At 39.9% G+C, this 13301-nt stretch overlaps 1 protein-coding gene across 3 annotated transcripts in view; it reads right to left on the bottom strand.

Moving 5' to 3' along the window:
• The window catches only part of CPNE4 (copine 4), a 732756-nt gene that overhangs the window by 278333 nt on the left and 441122 nt on the right, over positions 1-13301 (bottom strand). The window lies entirely within an intron of this gene.

Genomic DNA, 13301 nt, shown 5'->3' with positions numbered 1-13301 from the left:
CATGTCAGACTTCAAAATGTATCCTCATGTCAGACTTCAAAATGTATACTCATGTCAAACTTCAAAAAGTATACTCATGTCAGACTTCAAAATGTATCCTCATGTCAGACTTCAAAATGTATACTCATGTCAAACTTCAAAATGTATACTCATGTCAGACTTCAAAATGTATACTCATGTCAAACTTCAAAAAGTATACTCATGTCAGACTTCAAAATGCATCCTCATTTCAGACTTGAAAATGTATACTTATGTCAAACTTCAAAATGTATACTCATGTCAGACTTCAAAATGTATACTCATGTCAAACTTCAAAATGTATCCTCATGTCAGACTTCAAAAAGTATACTCATGTCAGACTTCAAAATGTATCCTCATGTCAGACTTCAAAAAGTATACTCATGTCAAACTTCAAAAAGTATCCTCATGTCAGACTTCAAAATGTATCCTCATGTCAGACTTGAAAAAGTATACTCATGTCAAACTTCAAAATGTATCCTCATGTCAGACTTCAAAATGTATACTCATGTCAAACTTCAAAAAGTATACTCATGTCAGACTTCAAAATGTGTCCTCATGTCAGACTTGAAAATGTATACTTATGTCAAACTTCAAAATGTATACTCATGTCAGACTTCAAAATGTATACTCATGTCAGACTTGAAAATGTATACTCATGTCAGACTTCAAAATGTATACTCATGTCAAACTTCAAAATGCATACTCATGACAGACTTCAAAATGTATACTCATGTCAGACTTCAAAATGTATACTCATGTCAGACTTCAAAATGTATACTCATGTCAGACTTCAAAATGTATCCTCATGTCAGACTTCAAAATGTATCCTCATGTCAGACTTCAAAATGTATCCTCATGTCAGACTTCAAAATGTATCCTCATGTCAGACTTCAAAATGTATACTCATGTCAAATTTCAAAATGTATACTCACGTCAAACTTCAAAACGTATCCTCATGTCAAGCTTCAAAATGTATACTCATGTCAAATTTCAAAATGTATCCTCATGTCAGACTTCAAAATGTATACTCATGTCAGACTTCAAAATGTATACTCATGTCAAATTTCAAAATATTTTGCTAGCTGAATTTTCTTTTTGTAATGTTTTAAATTAGTTGATTTTCATGATAGGTGATTAGCAAGATAGAGTACTACTCAGGTTTGGTATACGATAATGCTGGGGGTTGAACCTTGAACTTCTGGGACTTCATGACTTTTTTTTATATTTATCTGTTTATTTATTTATTTATCCTCTTTTGTTGCACTTGTTTTTTTATTGTTGTAGTTATTATTGTTGTTATTGATGTCGTTGTTGGACAGAACAGAGAGAAATGGAGAGAGGAGGGGAAGACAGAGGGGGAGAGAAAGACAGACACCTGCAGACCTGCTTCACTGCTTGTGAAGCGACTTCCCTACAGGTGGAGAGCTGGGGACTCAAACCAGGATCCTTAGGCTGGTCCTTACGCTTTGTGCCACCTGCGCTTAACCCGCTGCGCCAGCACTCAAGTCCCACTAACTGGATTCTTATGAAGTGTTTTCAAAGGACAGGAGTTCAATAAGTAACTTTCTCCGAGATCTTTTCTTTTTTTACATATATTTATTTTCCATTTGTCATTGTTGTTGTAGTTATTATTGTTGTTGCTATTGATGCTGTCGTTGTTGGATAGGACAGAGAGAAATGAAGAAAGGAGGGGAAGACAGAGAGGAGGAGAGAAAGACAGACACCTGCAGACCAGCTTCACCACTTGTGAAGCGACCCCCCTGCAGGTGGGGAGCCAGAGGCTCGAACCGGGTTCCTTCTGCCGGTCCTCGTGCTTTGTGCCACCTGCACTTAACCCACTGCACTACCACCGGACTCCCATAAATGTCTTTTCTAAGAGGAACCATGAACTGTTTTGTTTGGTTGGCTGTTTTCTAGATGTAAGCTGCATTATTTTTCAAAATTAAAAGATTCTAATCTTTTACGGCCCTTACACAGGAGTGAAAGATGCTCCCACTCACTTCAGAACATAAAACTCATCTGATTCAAAGTTTTCTAACCTTCTAAGTTTCTAAGAGTAACTGTAAAAACAGCTAGCAAAGACTATGCAAATGTATCAGCACAGGGACACTTGTTCTAATCATCCAAGGTTATTAAAGAAGGATTGGCATAATATAAATTTATTCTGATTTATTTAACCATTTTCTTTTCTATTGAGGGATTAGCTAACTAAATGTCAACTTACTACTTCTAGCTTGTAATATCAGATCACCTCAATGCTCCAAAATTAGCAAATACTATCTCTTTATTTTTTTGATCACCTTGATGAAGGTATAATTTATATACAGCAAACAGTTTACAAAGAAGGGTGGGGAAAGACTTTTTTAACCGGAATTGTAAATGGTTCATAGAATAGGATTAGAAATTTGTAAGTCTTCTGCAGAAAAAATAAAGTAGGGTGAGAGAATCAGGGAATGTGGGAGTGGCCAAAGATGTAGTTTGCAATATATTCTAAACCATAGAGGAGAGTCAACTAACAGCCTCACACATGCAAGATTTACTTACTATGTATTTATTATTTTCTTTTACTGTTATTTTATTTATTATTTTCTTCTGAGAGACAAAAGGAGGAAAAGATGAAGAGAAGAGAGAAACAGACAGAAAAGAGAGACACCACAGCACCACTCCCTCATCCATGCAACATCCTCAGTGCTGGGGTTAAAAACAGCAAGGCAGCAAGCACATCAAGCACTGCAGGGTTCCCATTCTACCAGGCGAGCTGTCTCCTACAGCCTGCATTCTGCACAACTAAACCATCAGCTCTGGAAACCATCTCTGAAAAGGTAGGGCTTTAAGCAGGGAGTGCTAGACTTCTAACAACTAAAGAGTTCCAGGCAGAGGGAATAATCAAAGCACAGACCCTTACACAGGAATGTAGCTGGCATATTGAAGCATCAGCCAAAATGCCAAAGTGGGAGAGTTCTAGAATGTAGGACAACACAACAGGCTGGAAGGGTGACAGAGGAATCCAACCTGGTTGGGTCTCAATGACCACTGGAAAAGTAGAGTGATTAATCTTCTTCTCCCTCATATATGCTTGTGTGGAGAGAGAGCTTGGGGTCAACAAGATCATCAGTCAAGGAAATGGTGGCAGGTACACATATCAGTCTTGGTCCAAGACCCTAAAAGATGGAGCACTGAAGACCAGCGAGGGATGATGATTAGTCAGGGAAGGTCAGAGTAACACAGATCTTCCAGGAAAGAAGCCAGAAGGTACAGGAGACAAAAAACAAAACAAAACAAACAAACAAACATGTTGCTGAGCTCCTGGCAGAAGTTAAAGTGAGAAACACCCCCTTGAGCCACTGACAATGGAATGTAGTCAAGTCCTTTCCTAGCCTGTTCAAAGAAGCAGGATTTCACCACCTCTTCTAAATGAAAAGAGTCTAAATAAAAGAAACACCGCCTACCCACATCTGAAAGGTTGCCAACTCCTATTTGTAAGTCAGAATCCCAGGATCTTTTCAGCAAGGGACTGCAGTCTAATCTTTAAAGGGGGGAAATGCACCATGTTGTTCTGCACAGCTTCCACCACTGAGGTCCCCTAAATCTTGGAACTGCAGCTTTCACTTTCAGAAGTACTCCCCCAAACTCAGTGTTTCAATAGCAATCCTCTGATGAGTCGATGGAAAGGGGTAGAATTTTCAGTCCTTTATAGTCAATGCCAAGAAACTGGTCTCCTTTCAGTCAAATACAAATTTGCCATATTAGTTGAGTTTATAAATACGCCAGAAGATTTATGTTCACTCCTCCACACATGCTTGAGTAACTCCCATTAGTGGCACTAGGAATTGCAACAGCCTACACAAGGGGGGAATAAAAGCTTTGCAGGAACAAGCAATAGGAAGCAGCAGACACCGAAGGGAGTCACCTGGTGGATGTTACAGAAGACTGACTGTGCCTCAGTTTATCCATTTGGCTACTGAATTTTGTTTCTGTCCAAAAGATGTGGGAATGGGACTAAGGACCCATGCTAACAGCTACACATGCACTGAGATACTACTGTGTGTCCAACGCTGGCTGAGTTCTTACTACTCAACGTATGGTCCGTAGGCCAGCAGCAATGACCTCAACTCGGAGCCTGTTAGAAATGCAGACAGAGTTAAGCGCACATGGCACTAAGCTCAAGGACCAGCATAAGGATCCCACTTCAAGCCCCTGACTCTCCCCTGCAGGGGGGTCACTTCACAGGCAGAGAAGCAGGTCTGCAGGTGTCTCTCTTTCCCTCCCCCTCTCTGTCTTACCCTCTTCTCTCCATTTCTCTCTATCCTATCCAACAAAGACAACTACAATAATAAAACAAGGGCAACAAAAGAGAATAAATAAATAAATATAAAATAAAAAGAAATGCAGACAGAACCTCGGGACCATGCTTAACCTGCTGCGTCAGAATCTGCACTTTCACGAGATATGTGTCAAATGTAAACATGATCAGTCCAGTGCTGAGTTTATTTAAAATTGAGCTTACAGCCTGGAAAGTGGCACAGCAGATAAACCACTAGGTTTTTAATTATGAGTTCCTGAGTTCTATCTTTGCTATTCCATGTGCCAGAGTAATGCTCTGGTGTCCTCTCTCTTATTAATAAATAAATCTAAAGAAAACAAAAATCAAACACCCTATTCAATCTTTGTAACAGCTACAAGTAGTAGATAAGCTCAGCCCCATTTCATGGGATAAGAGATGGCAGTCTATCCCTGATGTCAATTAAGTGGTAATGCCTGGAATCAGATTCAGAGGTATTTGATTCCAAAAGCATACAAGCTGTTCCCAATAATTTTTCACTACCTTGGGATATGTGTGGTATGCCAAGAGAAGAAGACCAAGTGATGAAATGAGGGGAATATTCATACATTACCTCACCACAATGTTTAAAAGAAAAAAAAAAGAAAAGAAAAAGGCCACCATTAGCATATACAAGCCACTAAGAGAAAAATAGAACATCAGCATAAGGCAGATTTAAAACATATTGTAATTCAAGGGGAAAGAGAAGTCTTCTACAAAGTCAAAGACCAAGGTACATGCACTTTGTAAGACACACATACACACACACACACACACACACACACACACACACACACACACACACACAATTTTCCTTAAGAAAACCAAATCCTGCTCAGCATGAATATGTATAATTAGATGTTCCCCGGGAGTGAGAAGTAGTAATTAATTCAGTGTTAAACATCACAATCTATTACTTGAACTCCATAGCAACCGTGGTTGCCAATAGAGAGAAAACAAAAATTTCAGAGGCTATTTTTAAATGATTACATTGAAATTTTTGTTTTGAAAATGTGTAAGAGCTGACACCTGCTATTTTTAGGCTAGAACAATAGCCATTAACTCAGCAGATAAAGAAAGATGAATACAGACAAAAGGATATATAATCTCATCTGAACCATCAAAACCATTATGTGGACCAAACGATTGTGACCATGCTCATATTCCAGCTGAGTCCAGCTGTTAACTCTGAGAGAGAAATTTGTTCTTCCAGGCTGAGAAGATAGTAATAGCTTCTTGAAAGACTTAATCTTTCAGGATCAAATTAAACTTGATTTGATGCCACTTTGCCATGTCTTGTGCTTCCCTAGATAAACTGTTCATTTTCTTCAATTCCTTCAACTGTTAATCAGGTAGAACAATAGACAACTTAAAAGGTTCCTAATGTGATTCAATGCAAGATACCCAACACAAGATGGTGTTCCCCTGGGAGCAGGTTCCTAGGTTAGCATTCAGGACATTTTTATTAGAGAAAGTCTGTAGAGTCAAGGGCACAAAACAGGTTGGCTGATCTCCTAGGATACTCTGGAGCCAACCTGGCCTGATACAACAGAATGGCAGAGGACGGAAATGGTCAGATTTATCCCACCTCTTTGGGTCAGTCAACAGACATGGTCTGTTCAGGGAGGGACATGACTTTCACTAAATAATGAAGGAGCTTTCTGCCACGGAACAGGGGCTGGCTGGCCCAGCAACAAGCCCTTCCTAAGAGTATCTGGGTGCCCATCCCTAGGCCCATTGCATCCGATGCAAGTCATGTCTGCTAATTTTCTTTTTTTTTAATGTTTTAATTATGTTTATCTATTTATTAGAGACATCCAGAAATCTAGAGGGAAGGGGGAGACAGAGAGGAAGAGAAACACCTGCAGCACTACTTCACCACTTACAAAGCTTTCCCCCTGCAGGTGGGGACTGGGGACTTGAACCTAGGTCCTTGCACACTGTAAAAAGTGCTCTCAGCCAGGTCTGCCACCACCCGGCCCATTTGCTAATTTTCTTTTGCACAAACAATCCCCACATACATTTCTTACTAGGATTCTAGTGTCCAGATAAGAAAAACAAAGTAACAAGCAACAAACAAACAAACAAAACTTAGCATCCAAACAATTTCTCTTAATAAAAATACCTCTTACTAGTTTCTAAAATTCTGGACTCGGACACTTTCATCTCATTGAAACTTCTCCAGAATTCTTTGTGGTAGTCTTCATCTCCATTTTACAGCTGAAGAAATAAGTGCAGAAATTAAGCAGAAATAGCTTGCAACTGTGAGAGCAAAGACTGCTGAGGAGGGTTTAGTGGGGCTTTCTGCTACAGCACTGCTGTACATGTTAACCCACTCTTCCCCCCCCCCACACACACACACTTTTTTTTTTTGGAGGAAAATGAACTCATGGACTTGGCCACCTCACTTTACCTTTATGTCACAATGCTTCACATTTTTAAGAGTAATCAGCTCTTGTTTCACACCCCCACCCCTCCAGAGAACTGTAACAAAAAGAGTGATTGGATTACAGGACCTCCAGAGCTCCTTTGACCTACTGAATTCTCTACGGATGAAATGCAGCTTGCTTTGATTCAAGCTATGGGGGAATGCTTCTGAGGCAAATCTAGACTGAAGGTCTCAATCAGCTAGTTTCTTCGTTGGAAACAACAGAAACTAGTTAAGACTAATTCACAGATTACTAGGGAGTTAGGGAAACAGTGGAAAGTTTGAGGAAGCTTAGGAACTGGCAAAATTACACACCTCCAGCAGGATAGGCACTGGGAACCCAATGGTTTCCTCAACTATAAGAAATCTAGACAGATGTTTTCCATTCTGTCTGTGTAGCCACTGTGACAAACAGTTCACAAATACATCCTTCATCACTTCCTCAAGATGAGAGTTCTGGAGAGAAATTATCTGTTGTCTGCCTTGTGGCTGTAGCAGAGAGCATACAGAACAGTCATAATCCCTTAGGTTTCTAATATAGACGAGAGCACATGGATTTCCCTTCCACCAAAACTACACAAACTGGAGGAAACTACATTTCACAAAAAGAAACAGGTATACTTAAAAGGATGTATGTATTACAATGCAAATTTCTTTTAAATTTTTTTACATTTATTTTCCCTTTTGTTGCCCTTATTGTTTTTTATTGTTGTAGTTATTGATGTCGTCATTATTAGACAGGATAGACAGAAATGGAGAGAGGAGGGGAAGACAGAGGGGGGAGAAAGACAGACACCTACAGACCTGCTTCACCACCTGTGAAGTGACTCCCCTGCAGGTGGGGAGCTGGGACTCTAACCGGGATCTTTAAGCAAGTCTTTGTGCTTCGCGCCATGTGTGCTTAACTAGCTGTGCTACTGCCCAACTCCCATGCAGTGCAAATTTCTATACTTACTGCTACTTATTTATCCATTCTTTTTTTTTTTTTCCTCCAGGGTTATTGCTGGGCTCGGTGCCTGCACCATGAATCCACTGCTCCTGGAGGCCATTTTTTCCCCCTTTTGTTGCCCTTGTTGTTGTAGCCTCGTTGTGGTTATTATTATTGCCATTGTTGATGTTGTTCATTGTTGGATAGGACAGAGAGAAATGGAGAGGGGAGGGGAAGACAGAGAGGGGGAGAGAAAGATAGACACCTGTAGACCTGCTTCACCACCTGTGAAGCGACTCCCCTGTAGGTGAGGAGCCGGGGGCTCGAACCAGGATCCTTATGCCAGTCCTTGCGCTTTGCGCCACACACGCTTAACCTGCTGCGCTACCGCCCGACCCCCTTATTTATCCATTCTTATGTTAACATTTTTTGTTTGTTCTGCTTTTTCTTCTTTTTTTTTTTTTGTCTAATCTACATGTATCTGAATTTTTTCAGGACCCTACTTCCCAGAACTTTAGGTGTCTCCTATTTATATTTTATAGACATCACTAGAAAACAGGAAATCTTGGCAAGTCAACTCTGACAGCCTCTTCAAGGGATTACCTATATCCTCATTAGCAAGAGAAGTGTAGTGTTAAGTACCATTTCAAGGAAGCAAGAAAGACTTGGTAAATATTCCAATAATCTGGGGAAGTTGATCTTTTATTTCCTTCTAATAACTAGGGTAGAAGCCAATTAAATCCTAAATTCTGTGAATTAAGAAAAAGCAGGATTTATGAAACAGAGCAAAAGCTAATGTGTCTAATGAACTGGTTAATTATGTGAAATAAAACTTTTCTTTTTAAGTTCCAGTGAAAAATCCTTGGGTTTTTAATCTCCTGTCAGGATACAACAGCAGGAATTTGCTAATACCTCTGTATAAGGCCTAAGAGTGTTCCCGTACAAAATTTGGAATTAAGTTTATTATCAAGAAATCCCAAAGGAGTTTTGTGCGTTCTTTATGTTGCCTGTCATAATCTTTGAATCAGCATAGACCAATGAGTCTAGTGTTAGAGCAAATACATTAATTTACAAAGTGATAAATTAATAAGGTTTATAAAGCAATTCATTTCTCTTTCTTCTTCTAAACATCCATCCTTCTCTCATTTCCTGTCATATAATTAAAATTTTACTAATTCAATAGCATGGACAGAATTTGACCATCAAAGATGATGCCTTCCCTGCCTGGGGAAATGACTTTTCTGTCTTCACAGAAAACCAAATATGTGTTTGCATGCAGTATTACAGAGTAGCTCTCGGTGCCTTGCTCACACAGATGGAGTACAAACCCAGGTCCATGCCTCATTCCTGAAATCCAGGAAAAGTCACCTCTCTAAGAGTTTAATTGGGAAGTATTCCTATTTTATATGCATCGCTTTATTTTTATCCAAAATAATTTCCCTGGAGGCAACAAATAAATTATGAGAATACAAGTTGTTCTTATTCAATACAAGGGAAAGAAAATCAGAATTTAATGGAAGCCTACTATGTACCAAGCACTGTGCACAGTTGAGCATATGCTTCTGTTTTCTTTTTTAAATTTTTTTTATTATTTCTATTTATCTACTGGTTAGAGACAGCCAGAAATAGAGAGGAAGGCAAAGACAGAGAGATAGAGAGGACGCGTGGTGGTACACCTGATTGAGCACAGATGCCACAATGTTCAAGGACCCGGGTTTGAACCCCCAGCCCCCACCTGCAGAAGGAAAGTTCTTCAAGTGGTGAAGGAGTATTCCAAGTGTCTCTCTGTCTCTTTCCCTCTATCTCCCCTTCCCTCTCAAATTCTGACTATCTCTATCCAATAAATAAATAAAGATAATTTAGAGAGAGAGAGAGGGAGAGAGAGAGAGAGGGAGAGAGGGAGAAAGAGAGAGAGGGAGAGAGGGAGAGAGAGAGAGAGGGAGAAAGAGAGAGAAGGAGGGAGAGAGGGAGGAAGAGAGGGAGAGAGAGAGAGGGAGAGAGGGAGAGAGAGAGAGAGGGAGAGAGGGAGAAAGAGAGAGAAGGAGGGAGAGAGGGAGAGAGAGAGAGAGGGAGAGAGGGAGAAAAAGAGAGAGAGAGGGAGGGAGAGAGAGAGAGAGAGAGGGAGAGAGAAAGGGAAGAGAGAGATGCCTGCACCATGACTCATGAAGCCCTTCCTGCTCCCTGCACAGTAGAGACATGGGGCTCGAACCTGGATTCTCGTGCATAGTAACCGTGTGCTCTCCTCAGTGTGTCACTATTTGACCTCAAGCTGGATTATTTTAATTGAATGGGTTTTTGAAAATGTTAGTAACTTGACCCCAAATCCCATACTGTCACAGGCAGATTGTATTTGACCTTAACCCAATGTTGTCCAGTCTTTCACTAAGGCATTTCCATCAAGTCAGAAACTGTGCAAAGCCACAGTTTAAAAATTAGCTGTTTGGTCCCCAGAGACAACATAATAGTTCTGTAAAAAAAACTTTCATGCTTGAGGTTCTGAGGTACCAGGCTCAGTCTTCAGTATCACCATATGCCAGAACTGAGTAGCACTCTGGTCTTTCTTTGTACTCTTTTTCTCTGTATATCTCTCAATAATAAATATTTTTCAAGAAGGAATTGGTCTCTTAAAGACAGTCACATCAATATAGATACCACCACCAAGAGTTGCTAGGATTAAAATGTGCCATATGTTTCTGAATATAGACAGAAAAGGTCAAGACTTTCATTTTCACTATGTACATAGCAATTAAATATCTTCCTGAAAGCAAATGATGGAGGCTGAGCTTTGCAGCATCACTGAGGCACTTTCTAATGAAGGCAAAAATAACAGGAGTTGTAAAATCATGTTGCAATCACACCCTCCTGAAAGGTTAGGCACTAAGGCCAAATTGCTTTCATCAGCCACACTGGAAAATATTTAAAGATAAGCACATGCTGCGGAGTTTAAATAGTTCCATAGATAAAAAGCCATTTTCTGTCTCCAGTCTGATATCAAGTGTAGCAATTCAGCTATTTTTTCTTTTAATTTATTTAAATAAAAATAGAAATGGAGGCATTGTCATACACATTGGAACTTGTAACTAGCTTACAAGATCTAGATATAGGAATTGTTTCATGATTCTCTGGAATCCTTTCATCACTTAATACATAGGCAATATATAGCACATTCTTGTTGTGTGAGCGAATCAATCAATGATAGGACACGTTTACTTACTTAGGAAGATTCAGAGGACAGAGTCTAACAGTGGTGAAGAATCAGTAATATTCCAATATTCTCAGAGAATTAAGAACACTACTTTAGAAGACAGAAAACCTGACCTCAATAGCTAACTACTTGGCTTAGTCATCTAAGCTCTTTGGCCTTTAATTTTATTTGACAAATAAGAAATTGGAGAGGTCATGTATAATACTTTGGCTTATGATTCTATGAAATCAAAGCTCAGTTATTCAGGTCAGACTTAGTTTCTGCTATCTTTCTGACTGTATAATAACACAGGAATTTGACTTAAATGTATCTTTAAAAGAAGTGCAGAATTAATGTTTATAAAAAGAGAACTACCCACCTCTTAAAGGGAAGTTTACTTGAGAATTTCTAAGTGTCAAAGGATAAATTCAAGTCTTTAGCAGACACTAGAAATCTCTGCAGGAATGAAAGTGAAAAAAGGGTTTGGTGGCAGTGAGGGTGATATACTGAGGCTGGTACCTCTCAGAGTTCTAATGAGGTCTTCTGATATCTCTGGTCTCAGTTTTATCCAGAAATAAATTATATACAATTTATCCAGATATAAGTTAAATATATATTATCCAGCGGATAATCCTGTGTAAACTTTCTGACAACAAAGTATGTAGGCAAAAGCACATTAAAGCATAGGAACCTCTTGAGAAGGAAAAGACTTTTCCCAGTTGTTTGGTTTCTTTGGTTTTGTTTTTTTTTCCTCAAATGGCTCAGAACTTAGAAAGAGATGAACTAGAATAGGAGACAAAGGTATTCTGCTTGTGGCAAGGGTAGCTGGGGTTTGAAAATGGTCCTTTGTTGGGATTTTAGAATAGACAATAGATCAAGGAGCAGGAAATAAGACAGGACTGACATTTCTAAAAATCCCTCCTGGGAGAATAGAACCTTGAAGCCTTGGAGAAACCACCCAAGTGGACCCTCTAGTTCTATTCCAGCACCCATGAACTGATGCAATGAGTTGACTGACTCCTGCAGCATGACCCTCTGAGGGACTGGTAGCATGACCTTTCAGGACTAAGACAGACCCCAGCATGAGATGCCATAGCAGCAGGAAAGGAATTATCTCAACTATAAGCAACTACTGAGTGACTGGGATGGTGTGAGTGGTTCTATCAGCATAATCCTTTAATTTGTCCTTAGAAATGACAGATCAATTTGGCAAAACCAATTCCCTGATTTTGAAAGAGCGGGTTCACTGATCATGAACATGAAAGTAGTTATTTTTGTGAGAAGTAATTTCTTTGTTACATATTTATTTATTCTCTTTTGTTGCCCTTGTTTAATTGTTGTAGTTATTATTATTGTCGTCGTTGTTGGATAGGACAGGGAGAAATGGAGAGAGGAGGGGAAGACAGAGAGGGGGAGAGAAAGATAGACACCTGCAGACCTGCTTCACTGCTTGTGAAGCGACTCCCCTAGAGGTGGGGAGCCGGGGGCTCAAACCAGGATCCTTACACCGGTCCTTGCGCTTTGTGTCACCTGCGCTTAACCCGCTGCACTACCACCCAACTCCCAAGAAGTAATTTCTAAGGTAGAGCTTTTCCCTGAGAAGGATGTGAAAATGAAGAAGCATACAAGAAGTCCCTGTTCTCCTATCAGTCTAGCTGCTTCCCATTCACATCCTGCTATTCCTGAAATAGAGTATTTACACAGAAAATTCAGTATGCACCCATGATGTGGAGGTTTAAGCTGAGAGAGGTTATAAATTCATTACCTGGGTCAATGATTGTGATTTAAGTCACCAGAAAGAGACCCAACCAAGGTACTTAGACTTTGTATGTGTTACAACACACACCCTGAACTCTCGGTCATCTCATTCAATATTGTTCAATTCCAACAACAGGCTCCAAAGCACAGGTCATCTGTTCTTAGCATGGCAGCTGATAACTAAATATGATTCAGGGCCTGGACCCTGTGCCCCAGGTCTTGGATGGGCATTATGTGAAGCCTGAAATAATAAAACAAAAATGAAAGAGACCCAGAGGAGCTGAGAATGCTACAAAAGTTGTGGCGGAATCTATGTCAGATTTGGGGGGAAATGCCTGAATTCATATTTTTGTAGATGCAAAGGGTTCTGGAACACCCCAAATGGAATCACATTGAATGAAATAAGCCAGATGGAGGAGGGCAAAGCTGAACAATCTCATTCCTGTGTGAGAATTAAGAAACGAAGCAAGGTACAATACAAGGTGAAACCAGTGGATTGTCACTTATTACAGCAGGTCAGGGCTTCGGTGAGAAGGACGGGGTATATACTAAGAACAGTGGGGTTCCAGGACCCAGTGCTTTCTAATGGAAGGTGATAACCTGGTAAAGGGTGAGGTGTAGTGACACTTTTCCTGGTAGAATGGGGAGTTATACTCTGTGG

Source organism: Erinaceus europaeus, chromosome 21 (assembly GCF_950295315.1).
Source record: "Erinaceus europaeus chromosome 21, mEriEur2.1, whole genome shotgun sequence".
Taxonomy (NCBI): Eukaryota; Metazoa; Chordata; class Mammalia; order Eulipotyphla; family Erinaceidae; genus Erinaceus; species Erinaceus europaeus.
This window is presented reverse-complemented; position numbering and strand designations above follow the sequence as displayed.